This window comes from Amblyomma mixtum, chromosome 3 (genome assembly GCF_055824585.1).
Source record: "Amblyomma mixtum isolate Tamu chromosome 3, ASM5582458v1, whole genome shotgun sequence".
Lineage (NCBI taxonomy): Eukaryota > Metazoa > Arthropoda > Arachnida > Ixodida > Ixodidae > Amblyomma > Amblyomma mixtum.
The window spans coordinates 396,568,673-396,582,015 of record NC_143014.1 but is presented as its reverse complement, the minus strand read 5'-3'; positions in this window follow the sequence as shown (position 1 = coordinate 396,582,015).

The window sequence follows — 13,343 nt, the reverse complement described above, 5'->3', positions numbered from 1 at the left end:
CTGCTGTCCACCTAGGTTTTAGAAGGTAGACAATAACGTCGGGGAATGTAGAAATGCTTGCAAAAAGCTGATTGGTATCTGCCGTGTAGTACGGTATGTGTATTGTACTTTGCGCAACGACGTTCAGCACGCGAGTTTCGCAAAAACATGTTTACTCCGCTCGTAATTTCGTTCCCTCGCCGCTTTCGCACCTTTTCACTGTTTACAGAGTTACAATATAAGGTGACTGAGAATGACCATACTTGCGAATTTTTCAGGTGATGCCACCCGTCGGCAACACCTGCTGTGTGCCGTGGTGCCGCAACAGGATCACCATGAGCAGGAGGCCAGGAACCATCTTCCGCATCCCACGGCTTTGTTTATGTTGCACAAAATAAATGTTCTCATTTCACTCAAAACCTGGTGTCTTTTGTGGAGTGCTAATATTTGGCAAAGGCTGTGATGCAGCTGCGTTCATGGCTGGTCAAAAGCACTCGAAATCTATTTAATTATACGCTGCCAACGGCGCAGCGGTGCGCGGCGTATGCTAACATTCAAACCGCGCGCCCCTGAAACCGGAACCGGAAGTCGTCCCAGGCAGCGAGGCGCAGCGCATGCAGCCATTCAAACTGCGCGCGTTGAAACCGAAACCGGATGTTATGAGACTCCGCCCGCTTGGTGCGCTGCAGTCAAATGGGCCGCTGGGCCCTATGGGAGTGTCCGCTCTTTACCAATATCTTTCTCTATGCGCGCGCCAATGACAGGGATGCGCTGTCATTGCACGAAGCGTGTATCCGGGTGTTGCTGACGGAGGTGACCCTGGAACACCTCACGGACGTCCTCCTGGGCAAGAGGGATGTCGCTATATAGGGAGCTGAAGTGCGGCGATGATGAGATCGTCGACCTCATCGTTGCCGCCGATACTTCAGACTGGGCATTCACTGCGCACGAATACTGCATGCATTCGTGCTCCGCGTGGGGCGCAATCTCGGACTAGCGGTTCGAGGCTGCGCTGATTGTGCCGTAAGCTACGCGTTCCGTGTTGGCATTTCTTTTCATCGCGATAGTGTCCTTTAATTGCTTCGTAATACCGCCAAAGACGTTCGGGGTGCACGCCGCATATCCTTTCAGGGTACATCTTGTAAGCTGACTCGACGGCGCAAGCTCAATGTCAAGAGGCATGCATGCAGCTTTAATAATTCGCACTCACAAATTCCTTCAAGGGTGCTCAGTCTAGAAAGTTATGCAGAGGCGAGGCCCAAGGTCCACAAACGCGTTGCGAGATCTCCGCGCATTTTTGCTTCTTTAAATGCAACAAATGTAATCTAAAAATTTCTTCTTCAGATGCCGTTGACACGACACCCGCCATGGCAAGGCGCGTGTCGCAGTGGTGGTAAAACGGACGCTTCTGTACAGCCGCCTGCAAATTTGGCGCAAATGCGCAGCAACGTGACGGACTTACAGCGCTCGCTAGCAGCGCGAACTGCTTTGCGGCGCTCGGCTACTCAGCCAGAGTAATCGTTCGAACCCGGCCGCGGCGGCTGCGCTTCGATGGAGACGAAACGCAAAGGTGCCTGTGAGCTGTACAATGTCAGTACACAAGATCCCCAGGTGGCGGAATTTATTCCGGAGACTTCCTCTACGGCACCTCTTTCTCTCTTTATTCTTTCACTCCAACTTTGCTCTCTTCCCTTTCGGCACGGTTCGGGTTTCCACCGAGATTTCAGACAATTACTGCGTCATTCCCTTTCCCCAAAAACCAATTTTCAAAGAGCAATTTTCATTTCATGGCGCCGTGGAAAGCAGACAACGCCCCCAGCCGCGCATCGGCTGCTACAACAACAGTGCGCATGCGCTCATAGCCCTCATAACAGTAGAGGTGAGATGAAGTTCCTCCACCACTACCGCATTCATAGTTTCTTATACCTAGAGGGAAAGCTGGCGAGCCGTCTATGGGAGTTTGCATAGAGGCCCCTCGTGACCACTTCAGCCACCATGGGCGCTCAAAGCATCATGGGGCGGTGAGCTACTGACTGCAGAACTACAACTTTTGGCCAAAAAATAATGCAAAAATAAAGCTGTTCGATAAATACGAATGTCCTAACATTAAATATCCTGTCTCTAAATTGCAATAAACGAGCAGAAAAGCCTTTAAGTGCAAAGTTCGCCCAAAATAAGGGATGGCTAGCTCTCCTATTGGCCAGGTATTGAACATTATAAAAACTAATATTTCGTGCTCAACAGCTGCGCTTTTCAAAGGAAATATGTTTTAAAAAAATTTAGTTGCTTATATACTTCAAAGGTTTTTTAATAACATTTTGGAAAAGTGAAACCTTTCATTCGCGTTGTGTGTCGTGGCGGTTTCACTACTATGGTTTTTACACACTGTATTCGCGCGAAAGTCGTCTGCCCACACACGAACAGCGTTTTCGGAATGAAACATCTCAGTAGTGCCACTTCGTGTTCCCGAAAAACTACGACTGTCTCGCAACCGCCCCATGATGCTTTGAGCGTCCATGGTGGCTGAAGTGCAGCGCCGCCAGCTTTCCGTCTAGGTAATAGTAAGAAACTCTATGACCCCATTCCCTGAAGCGCCTTCACCAGGTGACGTTCAACAGGTGACGTCACAAATGGGTGGTGGTAAAATTTCTCTCGTAAATTTGTCTGTATCCTCTCAGTTCTTCATGAACTTTCTTTTCCTGGCTGGCTCTACCGGACGATCTTCATGGGTGTGCAAATGATACTTCCGCACCCCGATTCCTGCTGAGTGCGAACGATGCCGGCCAAAGCGCTTGGGAAATCACTTTTCTCTAGTCACATTGAAGTGAGGAATGCAGCCTGAACCGCTACTTGAAACGGAGTTGTCCTATTCCGCATTTGCTCATTCCAACGATGATTTTCGACGCTCATTTCCGACAAGCAATAAAAAGTATGCGACAACTCGCATTATCAGCAGATATTGCCGAAGCCACCTAGACTTGCAGGACCTTTGAAGAACTCGAAGCTCTGCTCAATCGCGCTCTAAGGTAAAGGTGCCCGGAAAAGTTTGGAAACACGAAAATTACCACAAAGCCCAATTAATCCGCACAGTAAGGATGCCGCAGTGAAGTGAACCGTGTTTTGCAGTTCTCAGCGCGATTTGCGCAATGCACCCCTGAGTGCATGGCTGCGCTTCTAGCAAGTTAGGAAAATGACGTTTTCCGTGACTTCGGCGTTCCGAAAACTTTTGTGCGCACCTGTCCGGGGCAGTGGTGTCCACCTGCAAAAACTGCCTTCACATATTTCGTGCAATGCTAAACCAGCCGCCATTTATTACTCTGATCTCGAGCCGACCGGGAGCCCGAGCCTTTCTGCCACGCGGCTCGTGTCACTTAGTCTTCCTCGCAGGCTCTCATCGTCCAGCGGTAGCGCTGCTACAGGAATACGCGAGCTGCTGCTTAACTATTCTGGTCAGGACGACGTGACGACCGATCAGCGCAACCCGAATCACCTTGCGGAGCTTCGCATCATGCACCGGCTGCTGGCGGAAGCCCGGGGCATGCAAAGGACCAAGTCAGAGCTGGTGGCTGTGTTGCACGGCGTAGCGGGCCTCCTTTTCGGAGACCTGTCGGTGCTGCTCGTTCTGTGGCCGTCCGGGGTGCTACTAGACCACCCGGTGAGCGACGGCTGTCTGGCCTACCCGTACACCACCCTCCACAACTGGTGCCAGCAGGCGAGTGACCAGAGAAGAAAATTGCTGATCTACAACGTGCTGGTAAAGGCGACCCTCATAGATGCAGCCGATCCTGGCCGTCCCCTGCGAGTGTGCTACCCGCCACCAAGCATACACACAGCCACCAACATATATCTCATACGTGGACTCGAGCATTGGGGGCCTGAGGTCGCCTCCTACTGCGTCCTGCTAGGCATCTCCTCATTCGTCTTCCACAGCTATCCACCGGTCAAGGAAAATCTGAAGCCCTTCTCATCTGCTTCTGTCCTGAGCACTGACGTGCGGCGCCTTTACCGGGGAATCTGGTGCGTCGATAATGGCAACCATCACGAAGGGGTGGAGAGCGTGCCTCAGGTGGAGCAGCAGGTCAGTATTGAACTGCTACCGCTTCTGGACGCTCTGTGGGACCTCACCGTGCAAATGCTGGTCCACTGCCTGTCCCAGCTGGTCCTGCGCTGCCTCGATAACCGGCAAATGGCCCCCGCGCACGAGCACAAGACCTTGCGTATGGACGTGCTCCTGTCCAACCGTCAAGTCATCGGCGTCCTTGAGCTGATCCGGAGGCACGGTCACTTGTCCAGCCTGGAGCAGCTACTGGTATGCATTATAGCGCCGGCTAGAAAATTGAAAGTGCCGGAAAACCGTGAGCAGCTGCAGCTGCTTCTGCATGTGATCTCGTCTGCCGCGGACGAAGAGCGGCTGATCAGTCTCATCTCCGGTCAGGCTGAGCCCACCTGGAGGCGCCACAGTGTGCTGTACTTCCTCCAGTGCGCACATCATCACGCTGCCCTGCAGCTGACCGGCTGCTTCCAGAAGTCAATTCGGGAGGGCAGCATGCTGCGGTCATACCTTCCCGAGGTGCGGCAGGAGGTATCCGCCACACTAAAGCTTGTGCAGAGCTTAATGCGGCCGATGCCACTGACAGCATCGCAGCTGAATGCAGCGGCACGCAGGCGAAGCCCGTCAGGTGAACCAGTGATGGTGCCCACTCGTGTGCCTCGCAAGGCCACCACGCCCCTCCTGGCTGCTGTGAGTGCCACCATAGATGCTACGGAGTTCTCAATGCCACCCGCTGTGTCATCTCCTCCCAACAGGGTGGCTGAGAGTGAATCGTGTGCCTCAGTGTCTAATCCGGCAGTCAGCCACTACACCTCGAAAATTCGGCTAGAGGATGGTGGAGCATCGATCCTGTGCTCGCCTCCCGTAACCCTGTGGGAGGGCTATCCACGCTGGAAAAACCCTGCGGCGCACGCATCAACAAGAGAAGTGGCCTCCATCCTGAAACGGCGACCCGTGGACCTCCCACCTATTGTTTCCACGCCAGATGTTCATCAAAGGGGCCCCTGGGAAGAACATGCCGGCACCTGCCCGAAGCCAACAGAACTCAGTGAGGTCGTCCAGCCAACACCATATACAACAGTTCGGAGGCTCAGACTTGTCATGTCACTTTCGAAGTGTTCGCAAACTAGCCCTGACCTTGACAACACTGGCCGGAACGCAGGAGGCTCCTCCATGCTGCCTTCGCCTGAGGAAGACGCAAGTGGCAAAAATGAGGCAAGCGATTCAAGGGAGACAGAAGAGTCTCGTGACCGATCCAGCCAGTTTATGACACCCACGGACAGCGACTACTCAGGCACTGATCTTCAGAACTGCACTCCGGGAACAGTTCGCTTTCCACAGCCGACACCAATGCAACCTAGCCCCAGTTTGCAGAGCGCTCCTAGTTTGCTGGCTGCTCCCAGTGTGCAGCCCAGAAGTGCCGACCAGGATTTTGGTGGGAACAAGGCGCCAGGACGCGTACCTGGTCAGACATCTGCCCCCGAGCTCAAGGCGGTGCTGCCGGGGTTCCTGATTCAAGAGGCTGCCAGGCGCCTGCACTCGCCCACTGCAGCCAATTCCGCTGTTTCCGGGCCTGCTCAGCGAGAATCCAAGAAGTCACTATACCAGGGAGCGCCTGCAGCTGCAGCGTCAAGCCTTGCTGAGACTGTGGAGACGTCGGGTGAAGAGGACCAGGATGGAACACCACTTATGGACAGCTATGAGGACACGGTTCCTGAAAGCAAGTGTTGGCCACATTGTCCGCCACATGGAGCAGATTTGAGCATAGGCCTTGTGGTGAGGGCACCTAAGGAAGAGAAGGCAGCACCAAGCTCGGCAGCTGCTTCACACATTGACGCTGAGCAATTAAGCAGTGCACAGGTCAGCAATGCTCAGTTTCCGATGCCTGCGATTGTGACCGCGACCGAGCTGGTAGAAGGTCCACCAAGCATGGCCGTTTGTCAGACGTCAATAATTTCCCTACGCGTGCCAGCATTCCCTACCAGTGCGGAGCAATACGCTGCCGAGGAAGTAGGCGGACGTGTTATTGAGCAGCACGCAATCGTCAGTGTTTCCGAGGACTGAGAGTGAAAAGAAGAGGAGAAGAACGGTATTCCTTAGTGAAAATTAACGCGTTTTGAATTTACGACGGGATATTTATATTGCATTTTAAAGATAATTTCCTTCATGAATGTTCTAAATCTACGCACGAAAGAGGTTCCTGAAATTTCTTGCTTAGTATTTGAAATGTATCCTTAAGGTTTGCTGTAAATATGTACCCCACCTAAAGCATGTTTCGAGCACGTTTCAAATACGTGACAAAACATGTTGCGAATGCTTTAAAATTGTACATTCGTAAATATGATATTAATCCGTACAAATTATACTAAAGTTCTAACAAATGTGCTGTCTTTGTGAACATATTTCCTGCACACTACAAGCTGCCGTAGGAAAATTTCGTCCTCTAAACGGTGTTTCGGGACACAGTCAATAAAAACTTCCTATTCTGTCGTCCCTTCGTTTACGACAACTTGTAGAGGGGAGACAACCACCGCTTAATTACAGTGCACGAGAAGGACGTGATAGCACATGGCCGGAAAGTGCGTGTTCTGCACCTTCGGGTCCGAACCTGCAATCGAATACGACCCCAATCGCTGGGCCGGCTGGCTCCTAAAGGCCCCCTTTTTGCGTTAGTTGAGATTTCGACTCCTGACCGATGCCTGGCGCAGGCTGCGACTGGCAGTCTGGTTGTAGATTGCTCGCACGTTCGAACGCCACTCGTCCTGCAGTTGTGCGACAATTTCGGGGCGCGCAGTCTTCGTACCAGAAACCTCTCGATGGGCAAAATAATGCATTTTCTCTCGGAGCGTATTTATTTATTACAATACCCTCAGGACCCGCAGGGCATTATAGATGGTGTTGGTGAAAAAAGAAAAAATACATAGTAAAAAGTACAGGCAAAAGGCAAAAATCATGATGCAGACGCTTGTTCGATGATATGCTCGGTGATAAGTGGATTGAAAGATGACGCGTCTTCAATGCAGGCGATGTGGGGTGGAGGGTGGTTCCACTCAGTGCTAGTCTTTGGTATGAAAGAATAAAAAAGTACATTCGTTTTACAAGTTGGGATGGAAACTTTATGCGGATGATCAACACGTGGTGACAGGTATGATGGTATAGAAGGAAAGAAGTCCTGTTTTAGTGTCTCGTTATGAAAGAAGATGCTGTGGAAAAGACTCAGGCGTGAAATATTTCTGCGAACTGCAAGATTATTCAGACCAAGTTTAGTTTTTATTAAATAGACACTAACCGTGCGAGAATAATTGGAAAGGATGAAGCGAGGTGCTGGGTGTTTCACCCAAGATTTTACACAATTGTTAAAAATAGGCTTTTTGAGTTAGAAGAGCGCATTTTCCGGCATGGTATTGTCAGCGGCTCCGTACAGAATATAGATAAGACGGGCTAACTAGCAGGCTGGTCAACTCAAATTGAATACTTAATTTTTTAGCTATTACTTTTAGGCTCCGTAATTATTCGGAAGCGTGCAGCAAACCATAAGTAATATCCACATCAGTTTTTAGAATTTCGAAAATGCGGTTACGTGAAGCGCTGTGGCCCAACAAAACATGGCTACAACGCGCCAAAATACATGCACTTTCGAGAAGCTTGCAGGGAAAGCAACCTCTCCAGTGCACGTAACTAATCGAAATAGCCGAAATTTAATGGCCACAGCTCAGAGGGTAACCGCGTTTTCTAAATTCTAAATACAGATATGGATGATACTTACGGTGGCCAACATGCTCGTCAGTAATTAAGTAACCTAAAAGTAATAGTTAAAACTTGATTTTTTATTATTTAGTTAACCAGCCTGCTAGTAAGCACGACTCAGCAGTATTTTGATGTACCACACTCCTGATAATGCTGTGCCTCAAAAAAGCGCTCTTGTAGCTGAAAAGGCCTATTTTTAGAAAATGTCCAAAGTCTTAAGAGAGACACGCACTATATAAGGAAAGCCAACTAGTGCACGTGTCGGAACACTTGCAGTGTGCTCACGACAGTTTCGGCCACCGCTTGTGATGTCCCGACATTTCTCCCGGTTAAGTGATGTCACGTGACACTGCGACATCATCGGCCTCCTCATTGATGACAATGCCGTGCTTTCTTAGGGATCTGCCTCCTAATGATTTCGCTTTAAAAGGGTCATCGACCGTACCCTTGTGACGGCGGTTCAGTGATTCCTTCCGTCGTCGGAGAACATAAACTTGTTACCCTATTTTACGCCGAACTGAATATAGTATATTTTTACTGCGTCAGAAATCTACTGAGTGGGTAAAAGTAGTATTTTTGACCGGTTGTGTTATTGTTGAAAGTTTTGTTCATAGGGTGCACAGAAAGCATTCAATTTTGTATTTAAGTACAGGTACAAATAATACACGATTACTGTGAAATTAACGCATGCTCGAAATGCAGTGTGAGCACAAAGCATGTGGGAATCTGGCTTTCCGCCGTCGCCTTTGCGCGGCTAGCCGGCCTCCCGCGTTGTTTCTCCTCTTACCCTTGCTCCCGCCTCAGGTGGTGGAGAGGCGGCTGGGTGACTAATCACTGTCATTTAGCCACAGCTCCGCCCCGGCTCCCCAAGGGCCTTTGCCATTGGCGCCTTTTGGCGGGAATCCGGGACCCGTTTTGGCGGCCGCGCACTGCGCGACCGTCCGAGCGGGGCCCAGAGAGAGAGATCCCTCCGAGACAGCGTAAGGTGCGTACGTTACTGTTTTGTCCGTGCCGGCCTTTGCCGTTCGGACCAGTGCATACTCGAGCTCGCCCGCACGTGTCCTCTGACCTGCAGTGGCTCGAGCCTGTCCAGCGGGGTCCAGCGACCTCCGACAGGCGTACCTTGCGTTGATTGCCCACTCTCTCTCGCAACCGGCCCAACGGTCGACACGAGAGAGAGATCACAGCACTGCCGCGGGGACATTCTCCTGCAGCGGCGTGCTAGCGGCGCACATTGCTCGAGTCGCTTCGTGCGCGCAGCGGAGCCTTGCTCCTCGCGCGCCCCCGGGACGGGGTGACTATTGAGTGCGTGTGTACCTGCTGAAGGACGACGTGAATAAACGTCTCCTTGGTGAACTTGGAGGCCTATTTCTTTCCAGCGAATCGCTCTCCTCCCAGCGGAGGTTGAGTGCGCCGCATCGGTGTCCCAGTGGTGTGTGGTGACGGCTGATCGGGGCCCTTGGCTCGCGCGAAGCTCGAACCCGCGGTGGGTGGTGGCCTGTGTCCACGTAGAAACCCACAACTGGCGCCCAACGTGCTAAGTCATTGGCGCTTACGCCTTTGATGGCACATTAGCCGAGCAGGTCGCCTTGACGATCACGCTTGCGCACCATGTCTAACACCCCCAGCGGGGCACTCGGCAGCTACATGTCGGCTCCCTACGGAGTTGTAGCCTCGTTTTATCCGCTGGCTGCTGTTCCTTCGAACAGCTAGACACCGTTGTTGGCCGCGGCCCCCATTGGGGTTTACGGCGACACAACCCAAAATGTCGACCACGCGGCTCCCATTGGAGCTGTATCGGAAGCACCCTGCGGTGCATCCGCTGGTCACATGCCTCAGCTGTGCACGCTTTCCGCCCAGTGCGAAGGCAGTTCGTGTCACGCTGCCGCAACCGGCAGTTTCGAACAGCAGCAGCCGTGCCCCGCGAGCAGTCAATTCTGCTCTGGGAACGGCGAGGCGCTGGCCCGGTTCCCTGTGGAAACCACGCCGCTCATCGAACTAGGAGCCTTGCCTCCCTCGTTCGTGCAGCCCGCCCAAGCCTCCACTGAGGCAGGGGTGCAGTGCGCTCAGTTGGCTGATGCGGCTCCGCGAGCCTGCGGGTCGGCTCGCGCGCTGGGCTCTCCTGATACAGCATTACGACTTTTCCGTGCAGTGTTCAAAGGGGAGCACAAACGTGGTAGCTGACGCGCTATCCCGTGCCCCACTCGCCAGCGGCGCCTTGACGCCTGTAGGCGGAGGGGGCGAAACAGCGGACGAGCCGCCGGGCGGCAAAGAGGGGGAACCCGCAAACGGGTTAACCCATTCCGCTAACCAGGCGAGCAGCGCTTCGCAAAGCGGACGAGAGGCAAAGCTCTTCGTGAGCGCCTCGGAGGTGCCGACGCGAACGGAAATTTTGGCTGCAAACCTGAGTGGGGACGAGACCATGCTCCCCTCTGGGATGACTGGAATCGTTTTCAGCCGTAAGAGCTACTGAAAGCCCAGCAAAATGACCCCTTTTGTCGCGAGGTGAGCGACGGTCTCAGGGAGACGGAGCGCCGTGACGCTACTTGTATTGTAGCGGGCGCAGGGGGGCAGAAGCCAGCGTGTGTCGCGGCGAACCCCGGGGAGTCATATTTGCTGGACCATGACGGGCTCGTGCTGAAGTACATAGCCACCGATGACGAGTCCATCGACCCGTTCTAGGTGGTTATCCCCAAAAGTCTAAGAGGCGCACTTTTGCGATTCTCTCATGACGAACCACTGGCCGGTCATTTGAGTGGCTCCAAAGTTTTTGCAAAACTGAGCCATTCGGTGACGTGGCCCGGCATGAAGCGTGACATTTTCCGCTATTGCCGTTCCTGCCATGTCTGTCAAGCGGTGAAGTCACGGGGCGGCAAGCCGCCTGGAATGATAAAACCGATTGACAGTGTGCGTCCGTGGCAGATGGCCACCTGCGATTTGATGGGGCCTTTCCCCAGGAGCAAGCAGGGGTTCATAGACCTGAAGGCCTACGCGTCACGGTCTGACGAGCTTGCGCCGGTACCCATTGGTATCAAAGGCAAGCGCAAAGGCACAACTGGTGCTGCGGAACGCAAGCGTACGGAGCACCGGTACAATCTGAGGCGACGGTCACCGGCGTGATTGATGCCGGACGGCGGACTCTTCCGCAACCGAAGGCACGCAGCCTCAGCTAGCTGGCGAGCTTTCTCGTCAGGCCCTACCCAGGCGAAGCACGGTGTGTTATTTTTTGTTGTTGTTGTTGTTTTCGCAGCATGATCAGTTCCAGCCTTGTGTGTTTATCAGTTTATTTATTTGTTGCTTGCGTCAGTTTCTAGCCACTTTCGTTTCCTGCTTGTACGTCTGTTTTCGTTCTAACGTACCAGACTTGTACATAGGCAAACTTCAGCCAGCTCGTGCTTGCTCTTATCTTCAAGAAGAAAACGGTGGGTGTCGTTTGTACAGCGCGCCTTTTCTCATTGCCGGCCCGACTATGGGTGGTTGGCTCGTTAAGGAGCCGTTTGTCGCGGTGCGCGAGTTTTGTGCGGCCCGTATGGAGGGGAAGTTTGCCGGGGCGTTTGGGGCGATGGGGGGGCGGAAAGTGCACCCTTTGGCCCTCGCCGCGGCGCCTCTGGACGCTTCTGATGAGGGGATCGTTGTCGCCGACCAGCGTCCGCGCACTTGCCGGTGTATGCGTGGTTGTGGCTGTGACTGTGTGCGCGCGTAACCATGAGCCAAGGCGACGCCTGTGAGTTGTGCCGCTGTGCTTCTGCGTGAGCGCGAGGATGAGAAGGACCCCTCGCAGTGGCCAAGGTTACACACCAGGACGCCGCCGAACATCTGCGCCCGTTTAAGCCGGCGTGAAGGGGGTGCACTAACTCTCTTGTGCCCGAACGTGATGTCGTGTCCAAGGGCGCGAGGTCAGTGCTCTGCCGCGGCCCCGTCGTCATCAACGCACCCTACATCAACGGAAAGAAGACCGCCATCAGTTGTCGGCCCTCCCAACGCGTTCAACTTGAAGTCTGCGAGCGGTGAGTCGCCGACAGGCCCACTGGGCCGCGCCACCGAACTTTGAGGCTGGAATCCACCTGTAACATAGTTGTACAGTTGTATTCACATCTTCTTGTGTAGCGTGTATATAATCTTCAAGCTGTTTTGATTTACTGAAGCGTATGCAAGTGTTGTTTGCCTTGTTTTTCCTTTGTTTTTTTTTACATTGTTCTGGCTGGAACTGAAGTGTAGCTAGTTTTTTTTTGTGTGTGTATTCATTTCTTTATTTTGGAACTGAAGTGTAGTTTTTTTTTTGTGTATTGATTTCTTTATTTTTGGCCGCGTGCTTTGCCGATGGGTAGGAGGGCATTTAAGGAGAGGGGGATGTGGGAATCTGGCTTTCCGCCGTCGCCTTTGCGCGGCTAGCCGGCCTCCCGCGTTGTTTCTCCTCTTACCCTTGCTCCCGCCTCAGGCGGTGGAGAGGCGGCTAGGTGACTAATCACTGTCATTTGGCCACAGCTCCGCCCCGGCTCCCCAACGGCCTTTGCCATTGGCGCCTTTTGGCGGGAAATCGGGACTCGCTACGGGCGGCCGCGCACGGCGCGACCGTCCGAGCGGGGCCCAGGGAGAGAGATCCCTCCGAGACAGCGAAAGGTGCGTACGTTACTGTTTGTCCCTGCCGGCCTTTGCCGCTCGGACCAGTGCTTACTCGAGCTCGCCCGCACGTGTCCTCTGACCTGCAGCGGCTCGAGCCTGTCCAGCGGGGTCCAGCGACCTCAGACAGGCGTACCTTGCGTTGATTGCCCACTCTCTCTCGCAACCGGCCCAACGGTCGACACGAGAGAGAGATCACAGCACTGCCGCGGGGACATTCTCCTGCAGCGGCGTGCTAGCGGCGCATATTGCTCGAGTCGCTTCGTGCGCGCAGCGGAGCCTTGCTCCTCGCGCGCCCCCGGGACGGGGTGACTATTGAGTGTGTGTGTACTGCTGAAGGACGACGTGAATAAACGTCTCCTTTGTGAACTTGGAGGCCTATTTCTTTGCGGCGAATCGCTCTCCTCCCAGCGGAGGTTGAGTGCGCTGCAGCGGTGTCCCAGTGGTGTGTGGTGACTGCTGATCGGGGCCCTTGGCTCGCGCGAAGCTCGAACCCGCGGTGGGTGGTGGCCTGTGTCCACTTAGAAACCCACAACCAGGAGCCTTGCCTCCCTCGTTCGTGCAGCCCGCCCTAGCCTCCACTGAGGCAGGGGTGCAGTCGCTGAGGCCGGGGCTCCATTGAGCCAGATGCGGAGAAACTTCGAGTCATACTCGAATTTCCCGCGCCCAAGGACGTACGCGGCCTGCGCCGTTGTGTGGGAATGGCCAACTTTTATCGTCCTGTGCCCGCGTGCAGGCACCCTTGACCTAGCTCTTGGGAAAGACTGCAGCGTGGCGATGGGAGCCCGAGCTAGAGCGATCCTTTCGCCTCCTGTCTAGTGCCATTGCCGAGACAGCGCAGCTCAGGCTACCCGACCTGGCCAGACAGTTCGTAGTCCAGACTGACGCGAACGATCTGGGTTTAGGAGCAGTTCTCCTACAGGTATTCGATGGTGAGCTGCAACCG